This window comes from Mustelus asterias, unplaced genomic scaffold, assembly GCF_964213995.1.
Source record: "Mustelus asterias unplaced genomic scaffold, sMusAst1.hap1.1 HAP1_SCAFFOLD_87, whole genome shotgun sequence".
Classification (NCBI taxonomy): Eukaryota; Metazoa; Chordata; class Chondrichthyes; order Carcharhiniformes; family Triakidae; genus Mustelus; species Mustelus asterias.
The window spans coordinates 660,349-682,391 of record NW_027590140.1 but is presented as its reverse complement, the minus strand read 5'-3'; the positions used below and the strand labels follow the sequence as shown (position 1 = coordinate 682,391).

Below are 22,043 nucleotides of genomic sequence, written 5' to 3'. Positions count from 1 at the left end.
GGGGGTGCAGAGGAGATTTACCAGGATGATGCCTGGGATGGAACATTTAAGCTATGAAGAGAGTTTGGGTCGGCTTGGGTTGTTTTCGTTGGAGGAGAGTAGACTGAGGGGGCGACCTGATTGAGATGTTCAAGATTATGAGGGACATGGACAGAGTGGATAGGGAGCATCTGTTCCCCTTAGTTGAAGGGTCAGTTACGAGGTGACACAAGTTAAAAGTGAGGGGTGGGAGGTTTTGGGGGGATTTGAGGAAAAACCTTTTTACTCAGAGGGTGATGACGGTCTGGAATGCGCTGCCTGGGAGGGTGGTAGTAGTGGGATACGTCACATCCTTTAAAAAGAACCTGGATCAGTACATGGCACCTATAACATTCAAGGCTATGGGACAAGTGCTGCCAAGTGGGATTACGTGGGCAGGTAACGGCATTTCATGCGTGGGTGCGGACTCGATGAGCTGAGGGGCCTTTTCTGCACTGTAGGATTCTGTGATTCTGTGAAAGAGAGACAGATACAGTGAGGGACAGAAACAGTAAAATACAAATAAAGTGACATACACAGGGGCTGGGAAACAGTGGCTGGGAAAGAGGGCGGAGAATGAGTGAGATCGAAAGAATAAGGCAGCAAGAAGGAGCCAAAAGAAAGGATCAGAAACAGAGAGACACTGAGTGACACAGAGACAGCACATTCCAAACCCACAACCACTACCTTCCAGGACAAGAGCAGCAGATGCTGGGAAAACCACTTTGTGGAGGTTCCCCTCCAGGTCACTCACCAATCCGACTTGAAAATATATTGCTGTTCCTTCATTGTTGTTGGGATAAAATCGGGGAACTCCCGCCCTATGGTGTGTCGACACCTCAAGGACTGCCGCAGTTTAAGAAGGCAGCTCACCACCACCTTCTCAATGGCAGTAGGGATAAATCCTGGTGTAGCCAGCGATGCCACATCCGATAAACAAATAAATAAAGAACTCTTCTCCCAGGCAAATGGATTCTTTCTGTATTTCTAAACAGCTGATTATGGTTTCCGCGGCCACTGGTATCGCAGCAAGTCATCTCGAAGTTTGTACAAATTCAAAAACTTTTCTGCAGATATCAGACATCACAACATGATGACAATTGGAACTAAAGACTTTAGCTTTCAAAGACTTGGCCTTCATCATTCAGCAAATGCTTGAACACGGGAGATATGGAAATTACCTCTGAAGTGATTGTTTCTGTCTCTGATTAAAAAACGGAACTGAAAACCAGCAAGCTTGGGTATCATTGTTTCTGACATTGGAATTGATAAAATATATTGAAATGAGCTGCTATTTCAAAGCATTCAAGTACAAACAAAAACTAATGGAAAAAAAAAGATCAGGGTTCCCGGGTATCAAGAAAAGTTCTTTGAGGAGAAGTAAATTGAACAGGAACAAAACCAATGAGCTCAACAACAAATCTGGAATTGATTTGAAATTTCTGACACTTTATAATGGGTTAAAGTGAAAAACAAATAAAATATATTCATCTCTGGATTTAAGTGGTAATGTTTGAATCTGTTTTACAGATATTATGAGAGTATTGAATTGGACAGTTGTTTCTCCAAGGCTGATCAGTGAGTTCAGATAGTAATTGAGATCTGTCTGCTTGAATGAGAAAAGGGGCTGAGGATGGTGGAACATCACAGTCGCAAATGGGAATTGGAATAACTCACCCTGGGTGTAGTTTAATGTAACAGTTCAAACTTTGCCTCATTCCTGGGTGAATTTCAGATCTCCGTTACTCCAGAAGTGTCACCGCTCAAACTGAGTCGTTCTCCTTTCTACGTTGTTTGTGTCAAAGTTGTGGGTTTGCGACTGAATACTGCCTCCAGTTCGCTGGGAGTTTAGCGCTGAACTCAGCGAGAGGTCTTGTTCTCATTTATTATGAGATTTAAACCCAGATCTGCGAGATTGTGTCAGTGGGAACAATAATCATCTCCATTGTAATTCAATCACTCCAGCCTTCCATCCGATCAAAAGACTGTTTGTTCTTTCCTCCTCTCCCTCTCTATTTTTCTTGACTCTGTACTTGTTTGTAAACCATTAAATCACTACTTTTTTCCAGTTAGGGTCAAAGGTCAGCAACCTGAATCATTCACTCTCTTTCCCTCTCCACAGAAGCTGTTGAAGATGATGAGTCCTTCCAACATTTTCTGTTTTGACGTGGAATTTGCAGCAACTACAAAAGCTAGTTTTGGATCACAGTGGTTCACTTTTCTCTCACTGAATCTTACCTGTTTGAACAGTTGAAAGGCTGAGGTTTTAAATAATGAGACACCAGAATGTGTCACACTGTTTGACATGAAATGAAACAAAATGAGAATTAATCATTTCTTAAAATGGAATATATATTTTGTTGTCAATGCCAGCATTTGTTGTCAATCCCTATTTCCCTCTGAACTGAGTATTTTGCTGGGCCATTTCATAGGGCAGTTAAGAGTCAATCACATTGCCTTTCCACTGGAGTCCCATGGAGGCCAGAAAGGAGAAGAATGGCAGACTTCCTTCTGCAAGATATGTTTTCATGACAATCAGAAAACAAAGCTTCATTACTGAGACTAGCTTTCACTTCCGTTTCAGTTCTAGACTGCGGTGGGATCGTGACCTGTGAGACTGGGCCACAGGATTCATACTCCACTGATTTTACCACTATGTCACCATCTTCCCGGAAGAGTGTAAGTTTAAATGCTTCACATGGAATCAAACCACCTAATTTCACATTGAAAACAAACATTTAAAGCAGTGTACTGTGGAAATCAGTGTCGTCCACTCAGGATACAGGGGAATTGACGAGATATCTATTGCTTTCATTCAAAGACAGAAAAATGTGGTGAATCCTCGGCGTGAGTGATGAAGGAGCTGCGCTCCGAAAGCTCGTGATTTCAAACAAACCTGTTGCACTTTAACCTGGTGTTGTGCGAATTCTTACCGGGTACTGAAGGGCATTTCATTTACAATTCGCAAAAAGATTATTTTTATAAAATTTACAGCTTTCAGCAAATCGCACCGCAATCACATTGCGGACGGTGCAGTGAGTTACTCTCCTGGCCTCATTGCATCAGCCCCAGAGGACGATTTCTCAAGAACACAAAAAGCTCAGCGATAAATATGTTGGTGGCTTCATTCATCAAGGATTACCCTGGAGCACGTGACCTTTGTCCGAAATCACGCACGCACACACAAGCACACAATTGCTCAATAATGCTCAGGTCACCTCAATTTCCGTGTTGGTTTCGTTGATAAAATTCGCTGTTTTCACTGCCATGGTCTGGGTTCGATTCGCGGTTAGGGAATGATGATTCATTGCTCTCGTGCAACAGATGAATTAAGGAGAGTGGGTATTGCTTCCTGGTCAAAAACGGGAGCGATAGTTGTGGCAGGTTGAACAGGAAGAAGGAAAAATCTGCCCCATTCCACAATCCTGTCAATTGCCCACAACAATTCATATTTACATTAGGAAGTCTTACAACACCAGGTCTATTTGGAGTCAGGAGCTTTCGGGGCGCTGATAAAATAAAGCAAATTGATTTTATTATTGGAGCAAATGAACCTGTTGGACTTTAACAATGTGCTGTGAGACTTATTATTGTGCCCACCCCAGTCCAACCCGGTATCTCGACATCATATTTACATTGCAATTGCTGGCACCTACTGTCAGAATGAGTGAGTTACTTTCTACTGCATTAAATTTCACTGTGGCTCACCACATTCAAAGAGTAATGTTTGTTATAAACCTTATTGTGGTAAACCTGTTGAAAAACATCAGCTTATCACTGCTCTGCTTTCATCACACTGGAAGCTGATGTGAAAAGATGAATAATTTCAAAGCTGAACAACGTGCACAAGACTGGAAGGAGAATGCGACTGTGAATAATTGGCACTGTGCATATTCCTGTATCCAGTCTATGGGAGAACCAGGAGAATGAAACCCTGGTGGTCCAGTGCTTAGGATTTGACGCTTTCAGGGTCATAGGTCGGCTTCGATATGCCAAAATTTAAAGTTTTTGCTAATCTATTTCACAAACCTGAGTTGTTTCCTGATCGAAAACAGCTCTGTCCGAAGCAGTGGAGTTAGATCTATATTTCTGTCCGAATTGGAAATGTCACATGGGCAACAGTTCAAGAACAAACACAGATTGTGAAGGACAGTGATAGGCTGCCAATAGAGATGGGGATACAAGGTCAAATCTGTATGGCAATGGGGTAGATTGTATCGATTAGATTGACACAAACATCTCCTAGACCTGGATTCAAATCTCAGCCAAATCACAAGAAAGCATCTCGCTAACTTAAACGCTAAGCTCTCCGACTTCACTCAGAAACTCTGAGACAAAGCGGGATGCAGTCTGACCACTGGATCCCCCTCCACCACTTAATAAGACTATGCTGGATCCCGAGCACTAGTTTACAGCTGAGGGGGCATAGCTCAGTGGTAGAGCGTTTGACTGCAGATCAAACGGTCCTCGGTTCAAATCCGAGTGCCCTCTTTCTTGTCTAATTGTTACCTTAGTTTCAATTGTGAATGTTTTTCTTTGGCTGCAAAGCGCATTGTGACGTCCACCAACCCTGAAAGGCGTCACACAAATACAAATCGGTCTTTCATAAATTACCTTCAATCCCTATTATTTGGTTACTGACAATCGTCAGTGGAAACAGTTTGTCCCTTTCTGCTCTATCAAACGGCTCTTCCCCATGTTGGGAGAACCGGGAAACCACTAAATCGCTGCAACACTGTGGGGAAGAAGTCGTCAAAGGGGCTTGCATAGTATTGTAAACGATGTGGTCATGTTGTAGTTCTCGACTATGTTTTTATAAAGAGAATTGGGGTTGGATATATACAGCACTCGCTGACACCCTAATATAGTGTGTCTTCATCTCAGTGGCGGAATTCGTTATTGCGTTCGACTTTAAGCAAATGTTTGGTGGCTCAGTACCATCCAGAGGCGGTGGTTGTACTTTCATTTTCCCCATAGAACATAGAACATAGAACATAGAACATTACAGCGCAGAACAGGCCCTTCGGCCCACGATGTTGCACCGACCAGTTAAAAAAAAAAAAAACTGTGACCCTCCAACCTAAACCAATTTCTTTTCGTCCATGAACCTATCTACGGATCTCTTAAACGCCCCCAAACTAGGCGCATTTACTACTGATGCTGGCAGGGCATTCCAATCCCTCACCACCCTCTGGGTAAAGAACCTACCCCTGACATCGGTTCTATAACTACCCCCCCTCAATTTAAAGCCATGCCCCCTCGTGCTGGATTTCTCCATCAGAGGAAAAAGGCTATCACTATCCACCCTATCTAAACCTCTAATCATCTTATATGTTTCAATAAGATCCCCTCTTAGCCGCCGCCTTTCCAGCGAAAACAATCCCAAATCCCTCAGCCTCTCCTCATAGGATCTCCCCTCCATACCAGGCAACATCCTGGTAAACCTCCTCTGCACCCTCTCCAAAGCCTCCACATCCTTCCTGTAATGTGGGGACCAGAACTGCACACAGTACTCCAAGTGCGGCCGCACCAGAGTTGTGTACAGTTGCAACATAACGCTACGACTCCTAAATTCAATCCCCCTACCAATAAACGCCAAGACACCATATGCCTTCTTAACAACCTTATCTACTTGATTCCCAACTTTCAGGGATCTATGCACACATACACCTAGATCCCTCTGCTCCTCCACACTATTCAAAGTCCTCCCGTTAGCCCTATACTCAACACATCTGTTATTCCTACCAAAGTGAATTACCTCACACTTCTCCGCATTAAACTCCATCCGCCACCTCTCGGCCCAACTTTGCAACCTGTCTAAGTCTTCCTGCAAACTACGACACCCTTCCTCACTGTCTACCACACCACCGACTTTGGTGTCATCAGCAAATTTGCTAATCCACCCAACTAAGTATTCACTGTCGCGCAGTTCCGGCTTGTGAACCGAGGCAACAATAAAAATATTCCTCAAGTGTTGTCGCTCGACTGTTGTCAGGTGTTGTCAACGTTATTTATTTAATGAATATTCATAGCATACATATCACATGGTATAATATATATTCATTTCAAATATGCAATTAAAGTTAAGAATTAGAGTCTTGGTTGGATGTGTTTGTGTGTCAGTTCTCCGATGAGTCCTCATCTGAGACTGGGAAACAATCTCTCAGTATTCTGTAGGTTCAATTAGATTGCCTCTCAGTCTTCCAAACTCCAGGGAATTTCAGCCCAATTTACACAGCCTCTCATCCCAGGAGAACTCTCTCATCACAGGAACCTACCAAGTGGACCGTCTCCAATGGAAGGGTAGCCTTTTTCTGAAAAAAACATTGTGGATATCAGAACTGCACCGAATATTTCACACTTGCTCCCAACAAAACCCTGTATAAATGTAGGTTGGTGTTTTTATTCTTATACAGCAATCTGTTGGCAATAAAGACCAAAATGTCATTTCCCTTCCTATTGTTTGCTGCACCACCACGCTATCTTCCTGCGTTCCTTGTACAAACACACCCAAATCTCTCAAGATAAACGCTTATATTAGGAAGGACGATGGCCTTGTGGTATTATCGCGAGATTATTTATCCAGAAACTCATCCAATTTTACGGGGCCCCGCTTTTGAATCCTGCCACGGCACGTTGTGCAATTTGTATTCAATTAAAACTATCTGGAATTAAGAATCTACTGATGACCATGAAACCATTGTCGATTGTCGGAAAAATAAACATGGAGTTCGGTAATGTGCTTTAGGGAAGGAAATCTGCCGTCCCTTATCCGGCCTGGCCGACATTGATTCCACAGCTGCAGCAAAGTGGTTGACTCCAAACTGTCCTAGGGCAACCAGGATGGGCAATAAATGCTGGCCAGCCAGCGACGCCCATTTTTAATGAATTAAGACAGAACTAGGTCATCTTTCCAAATACTGTCTCCTCTTTCTCCGTTTATGAACAAGAGAATATCTTTTTGGGCAACATGGTGCCACAGCTGCCTCACAGCGGCAGGGACCCGGTTTTGATTCCCGGCATTGATTACTGTCTGTGCCGAGTCTGCATGTTTTTCCCGTGTTGCGTGGGTGTCCTTCTTACTCCCACAGAGTGAAAGATGTGCTGGTTAGGTGCATTTGCCATGCTAAATTCGCTGTCAATTTACCCGAGAAGGTGCCGGTTCTGCCGACGAGGGAATTGTCACAGTAACTTCATTCCAGTATTAATGTAAGCTTAACGGTGCCACTAATAAAAAACCTTTCAATTGTCCAACATTATACCCGATGTGCTCCAACCACTGAGCTATGGAGCCAATTCCTGCGCCTAGTGCGGAGTTAGTGTATCATCATCAGTGGAGCGAAGAAGAGGTTGAATTTTCAGGTGGGTGATATTTGATGGATGTGGAAATATCCGAGGTGGAGAACAAGGAGTTAATCGATGCGATTTGAAAGAGGACGAATTTGACATGTGTGTCACTCGCTTTTGTGATAAATGTCTGCCGTGTCATTCTTCTTCAGAGTTTATTGCTGTTGTTACATCTCCGATTTTTCCAGCTCTGAAACAATTCATCTCAGTGGTTGGAGCACATCGGGTGTAATGTTGGACAATTCGGTTAATGAAGAGTTAAATAAGAAGTTATTCACTATTTGCCTGGTAATCCAACGCGGAACATGGCGCCGAATCCTAACCACGGGACGCCAGGAAAGCTGATATCAGAGATTTGAAATTCGTTGATAACCATCTCTCTCTTCACTGCTTCATTTCAGGTCACGTTCGTTACTGACATTGTCACGCAGTCATTCCAATATCTTGGAACCAACTGAAGCAAATGATGTCTTCTTCCTTTATTTTCAGATACTTTCAACTCCAGAAATTTAGTACGTGCTGAGCAAAGTGCTCTGTTTAGTTAACAGTTTGTCATCAATTCCGGGCCATAGCGGAGGAAACATTGACTCTGAACCACTAGACCCTCCAGGCAGTACTTCCACTGGCTCAATGTTGCCTTGCCTACCATTCCTGGTGTCATGAAATTCATCATGCCTTCTGATCTATCACAGAAATTCCTTTTGTTCCTTTCAATGAGTGGTTCCTGACTTTGCAATCAGAAAATACTGGGAATACCCAGTGGGTCGGTTCATTTCTTCGTGATAAACGCGCAACTAATTCCAATAGGCGAATCCTTTGAAATTAAAAGCATTTGGAAATTTTTGTGTGAGGGCAAAATACTGCGGATGCTGGAACCTGAAATAAAAATTAAAAAATGCTGGAAAATCTCAGCAGGTCTGACAGCATCTGTAGAGAGAGAATAGAGCCAACATTTCGAGTCCGGAGCTCTGACGAAGGGTCATCCAGCCATAAAACGTTGGTTCTATTCTCTCTCCACAGATGCTGTCAGGTCAGTTTAGATCTTGCAACCTTTTCTCTTTATGATGAAAGTATTTCTGCCCGAATCAAACCGGGGACCTTTCGCGTATAAGGCGAATGTGACAACCACTACACCACAGAAACATTGCAATGCAATGATTCAAGGAAACTGGTTCCACAAACCCGTCAATTGCCAACAATAATTTACATTTGGGTTGCATGGAATTAGTGTAATAACAAAGGTATTTCGCAAAAATAATGAACTGGACATATAGCAGTGGTGAGATTCGATCTAATATTACTGTCCTGTAAGTCCAACAGGTTTATTTGGTAGCACGAGCTTCCGGAAATTAAAAACATTTGGAAATTTTTGTGTGAGGGCAAAATACTGCGGATGCTGGAACCTGAAATAAAAATTAAAAAATGCTGGAAAATCTCAGCAGGTCTGACAGCATCTGTAGAGAGAGAATAGAGCCAACATTTCGAGTCCGGAGCTCTGACGAAGGGTCATCCAGCCATAAAACGTTGGTTCTATTCTCTCTCCACAGATGCTGTCAGGTCAGTTTAGATCTTGCAACCTTTTCTCTTTATGATGAAAGTATTTCTGCCCGAATCAAACCGGGGACCTTTCGCATATAAGGCGAATGTGACAACCACTACACCACAGAAACATTGCAATGCAATGATTCAAGGAAACTGGTTCCACAAACCCGTCAATTGCCAACAATAATTTACATTTGGGTTGCATGGAATTAGTGTGATAACAAAGGTATTTCGCAAAAATAATGAACTGGACATATAGCAGTGGTGAGATTCGATCTAATATTACTGTCCTGTAAGTCCAACAGGTTTATTTGGTAGCACGAGCTTTCGGAATACTGTCCCTTTATCAGGTGACTCATATGCTGAACTGGCAGTGCTCCGAAAGCTTGTGCTCCCAAATAAACCTGTTGGATTTTAACCTGGTGTTGTGAGACTACTTACTGTGCTTACCCCAGTCCAACGCCTGCAACTCCACATCACTACTGCCCTGAACTCATCAATGGTACCAGCAGAACCTATTGATGCCGTATCTGGTGTTGCCAGTGAATAGAATCAATGGAGTAGAATTGGTTCACATGTCCCATTGAACCTCCTCGACGATTGAATCAAGGCAGATCCATAGCCTCAACCCCAATTTCCCAGTTTATCCCGATTGCCCTTCATTCAATTAGATTCCAACAACTCTCCACCTCAACCTTCAATGTCTTCATCAACTGAAGATCCACAGACCTCTGTGCGGCTACAGAATTGATGCAAGATGGCGCCCGAGCGAGGCTACTTCTTGCAAGCTGTGCCCCGCATACCTTCTAATTCTATCCTTCACTCTCGTTCTATGCTTCTAAAACGTCATTCTAACTATTTTAAAGTCTCCAACAATGCTTTCATCAATTTCTTACAACCTAGCTTTGATTGGAACACTACATTCTGCACTCTCTCATTCCCTTCTCTATGAACGGTATGCTTACTCTGTAAAGCGCGCAAGAAACAATACTTTTCACTGTATGCTAATACATGTGATAATAAATCAAAGAATTCCAAAGATTCACAAGACTTTGAGTGAAAAAATCTCTCCGTACCTCATTCATAAATAGCTGAAACATCATCCAGAGAATATTAGCCCAGAGTACCTTACTGAGGCACTTTTTGTCACCGTATAACCGTAACGTCACTCACTTGCCATGGCAAATCCATCTAGCCTACATCAGCTGCACCGTGAGTGTGACAGTGGAAGTAGAAAAGCAACAGAAGGTCAGTGGCGACTTTGCTGAGGGCATTTTTTAAATAAATGGTGAAGAACAAATTAACATTTTGTCTGCTCCAATCCAGTTCATAAGCAACAACGACCTAGAATCAGGGAAAATTTAAAAAAATATTAATTTCGATTATGTCTCCACCTTATTTTGAATCGAGGAGCCCATCGTATATGAAATGAACATGTTAACTCCTCCAATCCAGAAACGCTGCTCATGACCAATGTGACCAGCCGAGAATATCAAACCGTGCAGTCAGATTGCAATGTAAATCCTTGTTTTGTAGAATTTTAATTCTGTTGAAAATCTTAGCCATGTGGCAGAGTCATTGATCTAACATAAGATTCAGAAAGTAACATTTGCCCCGAATTTTATCTCTTTCTCCGTGACTGCAGTTGCCGAATATTATTCAAGCATTGGGGAAGGGGAAGTGCCACATGGCTGTGAAATAATGTGATGCCTTAATATTTAATAACACTGAGCGATGGGACAGCTGCTTTGAAAAGGTTTTGTCAGTTTTTTTGAGCTCAATAATCAGCATACTTCAGGAACACAGGTGACACATGGAAGTGTTTAAAATTTGATGCGTGTCCAAAGATTCTGCAAAACCTGCTGATGCATGTATTATAAATACAGGTTTTGCCAGAACATAAAACACACTGCAAGACGGCAATGATAAATGAAATAGTCCCACAAGCTATTCACGTGTAACTTCAAATTTCCAAAACCCACCAATCTCAACGTTGCTGATCCTGTGAAACTTACCATGTAAAACACGGCAGGCATTCAGCTCTCAAAGAAACTCAAATGTGAATTATCTGCTCTCAATCTCAGGACTTTGCAATTATAAAAACAGCATTCTGGTGAAAGTTTAACTCCGTCCTCATTCCACTGATTATTGCCGACTTGCTGTGTATTTCCGTCGTTGAACACATTTCAGGTTGGGATAGACAAATTCCTGATCTATCTGAGAAAGAAGGGGCGTGTGCAGGATAATGGCAACCCAAGATCAAACATGGGTTAAAGTTTCGAGTTCAGTTATTGAGTTTAATAATATTTGAAATATATAAATTGTTACCAATAATATGTTAGAGATAAATGTTCAATAAATTAACGTCGGCTAACAGCAGAGACAGAAACATACGATAAGTTTTTTTTAGTGTTGCCCAAGGACTCAGTGACACTCAAAACCCAAGAGACAATGAAAGCAGATGGAGAGAAAAAAAAGTGAAACCACCGTCCCTGGATGGACTCGAACCACCAACCTTCCGGTTAATAGCCGAACGCGCTAACCAATTGCGCCACAGCGACTGACACAATAACGATCAACATGGCATCCTTAATCAGGGTGACGGCGTGTTGGCTGCAAATTCGACGCCAATGCAATTTTCACGAAACCTGACATAGAAAGACCAAATTATGGTATCATTTACAAATCTAAACATGTAGATTTTACTATTTTACCCCACAGTGTTCACGTTTTACCCCAAGTACTGTTCACGTTTAGTTCAAAATTGCACTCAAATTAATTACCTGTAATAAACGCTCCAAACATTGCACAGATACCGAATAACCACATTGTTGTTTGTCTTTACGCCTATTTACTTAGAAACCTGCAGACACTGACAATATGTCACCGCTGGTTCTACCAGTATTGAGGCTCGGTGTCTCTTGTTCCCGCTCATATGTCATGACATTCTGTGTTTGGCGTAGGGTACAGCCACCAGTCTCCTGACAATCGGACAGTAACTGATCCAAATGCACAAACTGCAAAGATTGAAATTTCAAACGGGATAATGATATTCAGAAGGAAGTAACATTTATCATTCAATGATATCAATGCACAATGCCGCGATTCACACACTGAGTGTGTGTGAACGCACAGTAATCACTGACACTGCTGAAAACTCGAATTTCTTTTGTTTAACAGCAATATATTGAAGTTCACTGACGTCGTATGTACGTCATAGCGAACACAGAATGTGACACACATTGATAACTTGCAGGGAATATATTATAAATAACGGATCTTTCATCAATGTTTAGTTCATGCAGGATTTTTAGAATCCGGGATTAATATTACACACATTCAAAGGGATTTATAAGTTTCTAGTTTGACTTATGGACAATTCTGCTAAACTTTCAGTTAGCACTTGTTCAGCAGAGTTTTTTTTTTACCTTCCGTCCTCGCTGTGACCATAACTTGCAAAATCAGTCTTCCAATGAATGAAATGCTCACTCTGTCACCTTTACCCGAATGAAGATTCCTTGAGGAAAAAAAAATGCACCGTTGTCAGTTTAACCGCTAACGTTATTATAAAGCGAGGTCGGGAGGCGGAGCTTCTCGCTGCTGTCATAACCTGAGATTGGCTGTTGCGGTCCCAGTGACCTCAGTCAGATACAGGTGCACTTCCGGTTCTAACGGTAGTTTCCCATCTCCATGTAACTCCTGATAGAAACAGTGACCGAGTGTAAGGATGTGTAATTCTCCGCTGAAGATGATTCATGGAAAAATATTCAGCTACTGCAAATGCTACTGAGACCACAGATTTCCGCTCCTAAATTCATTCTGATGATCAGATTATCTAATTCCATTTGAAGCAATTGAAACATAAAGAAGACGAATCAAAATCAGAACAGAGAAGGGGAAATGTTTTAACAGGGCATATGAAACACCAACACTTCGTGTGACGTCAGCTTTCGAGACGAAGAAAAACTTTTAGCGCTTTATAGTGTTCATTATCAGCAGCAAATTCCTCAGATAAATCATTAAAAGCTTATCAATTTTGGAGAATTGGAAACTGGAAACAAATACATTTCAGCACCACGAGTTATCCTAAAGCATGTGACAGCCAATCTGGTACTTTCGCAATGCAGTCACTGTTGCAATGTCTCGAAAATAACTTCCCTTATAGAGGAGACAGTGGGCATGTGACAATGTCACTCCGCGCATTAGTCAGAGGGCCACGGTAATCTTCCATACCAATTGATTCAATTCTAACATTTGAAACTGGTAAACGTTAAATTAACACAGTCTGTGATTGAAAATTAATATCAATAATGGTGATCGTGAACTTTCATCGTTTGACATGGAAAATTAATTTACTCAGCAATGTCCTTCAGGGCGTCAGGCGAGGACATCGCCATCTTTCCTTAACCTGACCGACATGCGACTCCTGATTGACTCTACACTACTCCCTCAACCCATTAGCAAGCCATTTACTTTCAGGACAATTAGGGATCCATGGAATGCATGCAATCCCTGCAGTGCAAATGATGGCCAATTGGCCCATCGCGTCTGCGCACATTCTCCGAAAGAGCGTGTAATGTCACACATCACCTGGAACTGTTAGTTTTTGTACGAGTGTTAAGGCTCTGTGTAACGTGGTGCTTCATCGCCGCGCAGTAATACACGGCTGAGTCAGAAATCTGAGTGTCTGTGATGTTCAAAAGGATGTTTGTTTTCATTTTATCCTGTACAGCAGAATACCGCTTTCCAAATGTAGGCGCGTTCTCTTCATTACCAGCAGTATGTCTGACCAGCATCTACTGAAGGCCTATCCCGAGTACTCTACGTACCAATATAGGTAAGCTGCGGCGTATGTGGTGGGGTAGTGACAGCACAACACTACAGTACCCCCTTCAATCACTGCTACTACTGTGGGGTTTTGGAAAAGTTTATCCAGCTGGCTCTGCGCTGGAAAAAATAACAGAATGTGACAAACATAACTCTTAGATGTGTTTTTGATTTAAAATGAAATACGTTTTGAGCACAATTTTTCTCTCTCTCGAACGCATACACTCTTACAGTCAAAAATACACACATTTTCTCTCTCTCTCTGTCTGTCACAGACAATCACAAAAATAAATTCTCTCTTTCGCCACATAGGTTCCCTCCTACAGACAAAAACAGGTGCAGTTACACACAGACACGCACAGAAACTCACAAAACGCAGGGACACAAACAAACAAAGGCATCCGTACATACTCAGGCACGCGCAGACACACAGCCAAAAACATATACACAGACTGACAGACAGACACACATGCACACACACACACGGAAAAAACACACTTAGACAGATATACAAATAATAACGCGGGCTCTTCACTAATTCACTAAAATTCACTAATCTACTGAAACTTAGCGATGGACTGCATTCCGTGAGAAAAATTAAAATGGGAGAATGTTCAGAGATTTATTTCCTTAGCTAACTGGCCCCAGACTATTAACATTGCAATTTTCTTCTGGGTATATTCATCAGCCAAGGCTACCCTTCTCGGGGAAGCAAAATCCCTCCCCCAGACCGGCCGTTCTGACTGAGATAGTTCAGTTTGATTTTCCATTAAATGGACTCGGGGCATTCATTGGTCCAAGGGCAAAACTCGAGGAGCCAGACCTCCCCAATGAGGGGAATAAATATTAGAGGAAAATCGGAAAAACATCAATGAAATAAAACGGTGATAATCGCCCGAAATACTCACTCGTTTGAAGGATCATGAGCAAAAGTAATAGGTTGGCGGATATTGTTCTGGGCCAGCAATCACAATGAGGATCAGAAGGCATGTTTGTACTGGATATTACGTCCAAATTCTATACTGTATGGAAATGTACGCTGCACATTCAATTAATTTGATACGTCCTATTACCGCATTTACCAACACATGACCATGAATCCCATACACAACATGCAAACTGCGATTGCCAGCTAACTTTTCTGACGTGTTCAGGCAGCCAATTGGTGCGGTGTTGCGGCTTTGTGTGTGTGTGTGTGTGTGTGTGTGTGAGAGAGAGAGAGAGAGAGATTGGGCAGGTGGTGGAGGCGGGTCTGGAGCGGTTGGGGGCTAGAGGGATGGGCTTAAGGGTAGTCATGGCAGGAGAGCTTGCACCTACGACTGTTCGATATGGCAACAGTGCAAGTTTCAGGTGTCACTAGTGACCAGGTGTTCAGGAAGTGTGTCCAAACGTAGCAACTGGCTAACCACATTTCGAAGCTGAGGCTGAGAAGATTCAATGTGGGCATCCCCATGGCTGAGCAAGTCGTCGATAACACGTTCCGAAAGTGACCACACCGCAGGTGAAGGTTGAAAAGGCAGAAAGCCCATGGGTGACCACGAGGCGGAGTAGAGGAAGGAAGGTAGTTCAGGACTGGCCTGTGGTCATCTGGCAGCTTTAACGTTTTGGCTACTGTTCTTTTCGCGGCGGGGGCGGGGGGGGGGGGGGGGTGGGGGTGGTGGGGGAGGGGGGGGGGCGGGGAGCGGGAGGGGGACTGCTCTACTGATTCTTTCGCGGTGGAGCGGGAGGGAGGCTGACTGTGCCGGGGAAAGCAGTGAAAGTCAACGTCGTGGCAACATGCATGGGTCTGCTGCACAATAGGGGAGGAGGAAAATGGCATTGCTATAGAGGGAGGGATTCAATCCTATGGAGAAAATACTTAACATTTCTGGGATGGTGTGCTGCCTCCCTCGTGCCAGGGTCAGAATGTCAGTAAACGGCTGCAACTTTTTCTGAAGGTGGAGGGGGTAGGGGAGGGTGGAGGGGGTGGAGATGGCATACAGAAACCGTGGTAAGTATTGATTTCAACTAAATAATGGAACAAGCGAGGAAATCCTGCAAGCAGAGTTCAGGGAGCCAAGAAGTAGATCAAATAAAAAATAAAAAACAGAAGTTCGTAATCTCTGGATTACTCCGGTGCCACGTGTCAGTGAGTGTAGAAATAGATGGTTACTTCAGAAGAATACACGTCTGGAGAATAGGTGCAGAAGTGAGGTCTTCAGACTTCCGGAACTCTGGAACTGTTCTGGGAGACGGCAGGACCTGTGCAAGGAAGTCGGTTTGCAACTGAACCGAAATTGGAATGGCTACCAATATATTGGTTTCAATAGTGTAAAATTCCCTCGATGCAGAAATAGTTCTGGTGGATTGAAAATATGCAAAGACAACGTCCTAGCTCTTTCAACTCGGTTTGACTGACATCATCAAATCTGAAAATGTTTATCTCACTCACGAGTGCAGCTTATTTTGTTCAAGTCAGAACCCAAATGCATTTATTTTTCTCAATTAAAGGAGCTTCTCATTATCAATCCACACCAGACTGGAGAGTAAAACTGTGAATCTCATGTCCCCAGCAGTTCAGACTTGGCCCTGTGAAGAGAGAAACAGATGATCAGGTGACAGCTCTCTGACCTTTCATCTGAACTGAAAGAGAAATGTAATACTTTATTACCAAATGAAAAGGGGACACGTTAAAGCCAGGAGAAATCAAAATTGAGTTCAACATTTGATATATTAATCTCTGTCTTATTTTCGTTCGCTCTTCTTTCCCCATTCATTTGTCTCTCACTTTATGTTGCTTGAATCCCTTCCCGCAATCCCCGCATGATCACAGTTTCTCCTCAGTTTGGTTGTGCCTTTTTTTCCTTGTTAGGTCGGATTATCAGCAGAGGCGTTCGTCACTGACAGAGGACATGTTGCATTTCTCCTCACTGTGAACTGTGCTTAGTCATAGAGTCGTACGGCGCAGTAGAGACGGTTTGGCCCATCGAGTGTACAACGACAATAACTGCCACTAGCATCGCGCTGATCCCATTTTCTAGCACGTGTCCCATATCCTTGAATGCTATTATTTTTCAAGTGTTCATTCCGACACTTTATAAAGTTTGTAATTTTTCCGGCCTCCAATACCTTCCCAGGCGCTGTACTGCACATTCCCAACAACCTCTTCGTGAAAGAAATACCTGCCGAATCTCGAGCCCCTTAACTTAAAACTATGCCCCGTCGTGATTAACATCTCAACAAAGGGGAAGAGCTGCTTTCCCTTCACCCTGTCCATGAACCTCAAACTTATATGCCACAATCAGTCCCCGCACTCCCTCAGCCTTCTCTGCTCAAAGGAAAATATTCCAACACTATCCACTTCCCCCTTTTCGCTCAAATGTTCCGTCCCAGGAAAAATCTTGGTGAATCTGCTCTGTTCCCCTGTTAGTATAATCACATCCTTCCTATAGTGAGCTGGCCAGAACTGTGCACAGTACTCCAGCTCTGGCCTAACCACCGCTATGTACAATTCCAATGTTAACTCCTTGCCCTTATATTCTATGCCACGACTGATAAAAACAAGGTGCCCCTTATGCCGTCGTAGCTATCCTATTCAACTGCTCTGCCACCTTCAGGGATCAGTTTATAAGTATTCCTAATCCACATGTTCCTCTGAACTCCCTAATGTCCTGCGATTCATTAAATATTCACCTGTGTTATTATTTCTTCCAAAGTGCATCACCTCGCACTTATCCGGTTTATACACCATCTGCCACTGTTCGTTCCATCTCACCAACCTATCGAAATCTTCCTTGAACGTAGGGCTTTCGTCTTCAATATTAACCACGTCAACAATCTTTGTACCAGCTGCAAACTTGCTTATAATTCCCTTCAAATTATCATCTATATTATTTATGCATGTAACAAACAAAAAGCGTCTCAGCACTGAAACCTATAGTAGGCCACTTTGCTCTAACCTCCATTCATTCGAACAGACTTCTACCACTACCCTATGTGTCCTATTATGAAGACATTTTCCGATCCATCTCACCCAGTTTCCTGAATTCCAAGTGCTTCTATATTCTCAATCAGTCTCCCTTGTGGGACCTTCTCAGTGCTTTGCTCGAACAAAACAACTAGATCAACTGCACTTCCCTCAGTTACAGGGGAAGGAAGTTAAAATATGCAACTTGAAAGTGTATCATCTGACTCTTCTTCAGAGTTTATTGTCAAAGATACACCTTTGATTTGTCCAGCTCTGATACAAGTTCATCCAGCTGGAAGATTAACCTTGTTTCTCCCTTCACAGGCGCTGTGAGTCGTGTTTTCAGTAAATGAAGAATTGAACAAAAGATGATTGACTCCATGACCGGGAATTGAACGTGGGGCCACTGCACCGAATCCTGATCATTATGCTCTCAGGGAAGCTGATGTGACACATCGGTAATGAGATGACCATCTCCGTACCCATTGCTTTAATTCAAATAACTTTCCCTAAAAACATAGTCACAATGAGGAATGATGGGAAGCGGACATGACAGGATTTGAACTTCACTTGGAAAATCTAAATTCATCACATTTGTCCCTGGAACCAAATCAGAAAATGTTGGAAAACCTCAGCAGGTCAGGTGTAGCATCTGTAAGGAGAGAAAAGAGCTGGAGCTTCGAATCCAGATGACTCCTTTTCAGAGATTCCAGCATCCGCAGTAATTTGCTTTTATCCAGAGCTTAACCCCTGGGCCGGGAATACAGTCTCACTGTTTGCAACACTGTTGCTTATATCGGCAGCCAGTCATTCAGCCGGTGTTTCCGTGTGTGCTCCCTGTCGGAGCAACTGCACTCCTTCCACACTCTCTCCTTTACCCCAACAACTGTTTAATTGGCACTGTTCCTCCTCTTTTTTCCTACCAGGAACGACACCACCCACACTTCTACATTCAATCTGAACTGTTTATCTTCAGCTGCAAGGGCCAAAGCAAACAACAATTCTGTCAACTATCGAATTCGAAGAAACTTTTTTGCAGAAACTGGAGTATTATTTCCAGCGCCGTAGATCACTCGGCCACGCTAAACAACATGGTAAGCGTGTTATTTACTGTTATTGTTACTGAAATACATTAGAAGCAACGGAGCTGGGAAAGGCCATCAGAAGGCTTGAATCTGCTCCTTGGCTGAATCTGGTAATCCTGAACTGTGTAACAAATAGATTCCATCTCCAGTCTGAAACAAAATGAGCTGCAGTGAAGGGTCGGCACCATTTAAACTACCTTAACCTTGCCTGTTTCCCAATCTCCTGCGAAATTAAAATAAAACTTCCTGTTGAATTTGATCACGGTCTTCACTTCAGACAGGACGGACACGAAGCGAGACTGAGATTTCTCTGTTCTTCCAGGAAATATCCGATATTTATTTTCACGGTTAGGACGAGAGCAATAAATCTTCATTTTCTGACCTGCAATTAAAACAGCAGTGAAAGTATCAAACTCTAACCCCCAGACAAGCATCTTGTAGCGTGTTTTACAATTTGATTCATCCACATTCTATTTGTTATTTTGTCATCATCCATAATTGAATGTGTTCAGATAATGACGACAAACGCTCCACTGCAGTTATCACGTTTGGTTCCGAGGGTGCGACACCGGACATAAATATTTCCAAAGATTGTTCATTACAGAGTGAGATAATTTTCAAAGTTTTACAATTCAGTGTCAGTATAAACGGTGAAATCTGATCCATTCTCTTCCAGATTTTACCTTGCTTCACCATCGCTGTCCTCAGCGATTTGTAATCTATCACTTTTAGAAGTCTCACAACAACCAGGTTAAAGACCAACAGGTTTATTTGGAATCACCAGCTGAGGGAGCGCTGCTTCTTTGAACTATTTATTCCGAATAAAGCTATTGGACTTTCAGTTGGTGTTATTAGATTTATTTCTGTGCCCACCCCACAATGCCAGCAGCTCCACCTCATCACATTCTCTCACTGTTCTTCTCTTTCTGAGTTTGTTCTTGGCATTTCCAGCTCTGAAGTAAACTTGCAAACTTCACTCTGCTGATTCTACTGATCTGCTTTACATCAGAGTTTAAATCAGATTACTTTTAACCGTTTGCTGAGAGCAACGATTTACTTCGCAACCAACGGGAAGAGGTGCTTTCCGTTCACCCTGTCCATGAACCTCAAAATTGGAAACGGCAAATGATTCTTCTTTTCCTGAGCGGGAATTGAAAGCAAACATAACCTGGGGTGGGGGTGGGGGTGGGGGTGGGGGGGGGGGGGGAGGGGGGGCGAGGGTTACTTACACAAACCACTGGACTCCAAGGGTAACGGGTGAACTGTATTTTTAAACTGACGTACCCTATGGGACGGTGGTGTAGCGTTTGGTACTGTTACCTCACAGTGCGAAAGACAAGCATTCGATACTTGGCTTGGATCATTGTCTGTGTGGGGCCTGCACGTTCTTCGTGATTCTGTGTGGGTTTCCTGCGAATGCTCTGGTTTCTTCCCAGAGTCCAAAGATGCTCACGGTATTTGGATTGGCTATGCTAATTCTTCTGCTAATTACCTAAACAGGTAGCCAAGAGTGGTGACCAGCGGATTTTCACAGCAACTTCATTGAAATGTTAATGCAAGCCTTCTTGTCACACGACTAAATAAACTTTAAAATACATCTCTTTGCTTATTATTTTCATCTCAGATCATTTTCATCAGCGACAAGTATTTCCTTCAGAATATCCTGTTTAGATGGGACATAATTGGTTCCTTCAGCGAATGACAACACCCACTGTGTTTGCCAGGACATGAAGTCGACAGCGAGCTGAAATAGTCTCACAAGTTGCTGAAGTTATCGAGGTGTACAAAAGTCTAAAGGGAACTAATGGAATAAACGTCGACCAAATGATTCCTCTATGGGGCAATGTAGAACAAGAAGACGCAGGTATAGGTTGAGAGGCGGTGGATTTAAACCTGAAATGAGGAGGAAGTACTTCTCGCAGAGAGTGTTCTCGCAGAGTGGTGAATCTCTGGAACTCGCTGCCCCAGAGCGTGATGGGTTCTGAAAGATTGAATGGTTTCAAAAGGAGATAGATATATTTCTGATGTTTCAAAAAATGTTTAAAGGGGAAAGAAGAACAGATGGGAAAGTAGACTTGAGACCAGGGAGAGATCAGCCATGATCTGATTGAATGACGAAGCAGGTTCGAAGGGCTGAATTTGCCGACTTGAGCTCCTGATTCCTTTGTTTCTATATTACTGAGTGGAACTTTCAAAACTCAAGACCCACCAACCTCATCAATGTGGCTCCAGTGTAATCTATGTACATTACATCCACCGGTTCCCCTTTATCCACAGCACATGTGTGTCCTGGAAAGAACTTCGGAACGGCCTCATTATGTGGTTAATCGCTTTGTGATTCTCTGTTTCCGTCATCTCACCTCTCCTGACTTCCACCCAACAGGATGTTATGTTTCCTCCCTCCTGCATCTCATTTGCGCAAAACGTTCTACATTTTTAAACATCCCCAGTTTCAGTGAAAGGGTAGAGAGATGAAAGAAAAGCTTTGTTTCTCTGTGCACACACGCTCTCTGACTTTCTGAGCTATTCCAGCATTTTCAACTTTCAATGCAGATGTATGATCTATTTTGGATGACAATGAAAATATAATTATTTGGCAGATCGCTGCAACGAAGGCTCGTTGGTCTAGGGGTATGATTCTCGCTTTGGGTGTTGAAATTCGCAAGCTTGCGAGAGGTCCCGGGTTCAAATCCCGGACGAGCCCACATTTTGCTGCTGTTGCATATTGGACAAGGTACTGGTTCTGTAAATTTATTTTCCTTGCACACGGCGGGATTGCTTCACATGGGCTTTGGGTTGAGAACCTGAGCACAATCTAACACCATAGCAGGCTCACAAGTAAATCGAAACATTTTCAATGGTTGACTCTGCTGGCAGACACGAATTGAGAGGACCTCATTCCTTCAGACGACCTCCCACGTTATGGGAGACTCGGGGGAAATAGCAGGACCCCTTGCAGAGATATCTGAATCATCGAAAGCCCAGGTGATCTGCTTGAATACTGGAGGGTGGGAAATGTCGTGCTTCTGTTTAAAAAGGGTTGCAGGGAGAAGCGTGGGAGCTACAGGCCGCTGAGCCTCACATCTGTAGTGGGTAAGTTGTTCGAAGGCAGTCTGAGAAACAGGATCCCGAGGCATTTAGAGAGGCAAGGACTGATCAGAATGGCTCTGTGAGTGGAAAATCATGTCTCACGAATTTTTATTGAGTTTTTTGAAAGGGTAACCAAGAAGGTCGATGAGGGCAGTGTAATTGATGTTGTCTACATGGACTTTAGTAGG

At 43.1% G+C, this 22,043-nt stretch overlaps 3 non-coding genes across 3 annotated transcripts; 2 read left to right on the top strand and 1 right to left on the bottom strand.

Annotated features, from left to right (window-relative positions):
* Positions 1 to 4,437: 4,437 nt before the first annotated feature.
* On the top strand, positions 4,438 to 4,509 carry trnac-gca (transfer RNA cysteine (anticodon GCA)). Its single transcript has one exon. It is a non-coding gene; the product is annotated as a tRNA-Cys (tRNA).
* Positions 4,510 to 11,394: 6,885 nt separating this feature from the next.
* On the bottom strand, positions 11,395 to 11,468 carry trnan-auu (transfer RNA asparagine (anticodon AUU)). Its single transcript has one exon. It is a non-coding gene; the product is annotated as a tRNA-Asn (tRNA).
* Positions 11,469 to 21,379: 9,911 nt separating this feature from the next.
* On the top strand, positions 21,380 to 21,469 carry trnap-ugg (transfer RNA proline (anticodon UGG)). The gene is given in 2 exon segments: positions 21,380 to 21,415; positions 21,434 to 21,469. It is a non-coding gene; the product is annotated as a tRNA-Pro (tRNA).
* Positions 21,470 to 22,043: the final 574 nt, after the last annotated feature.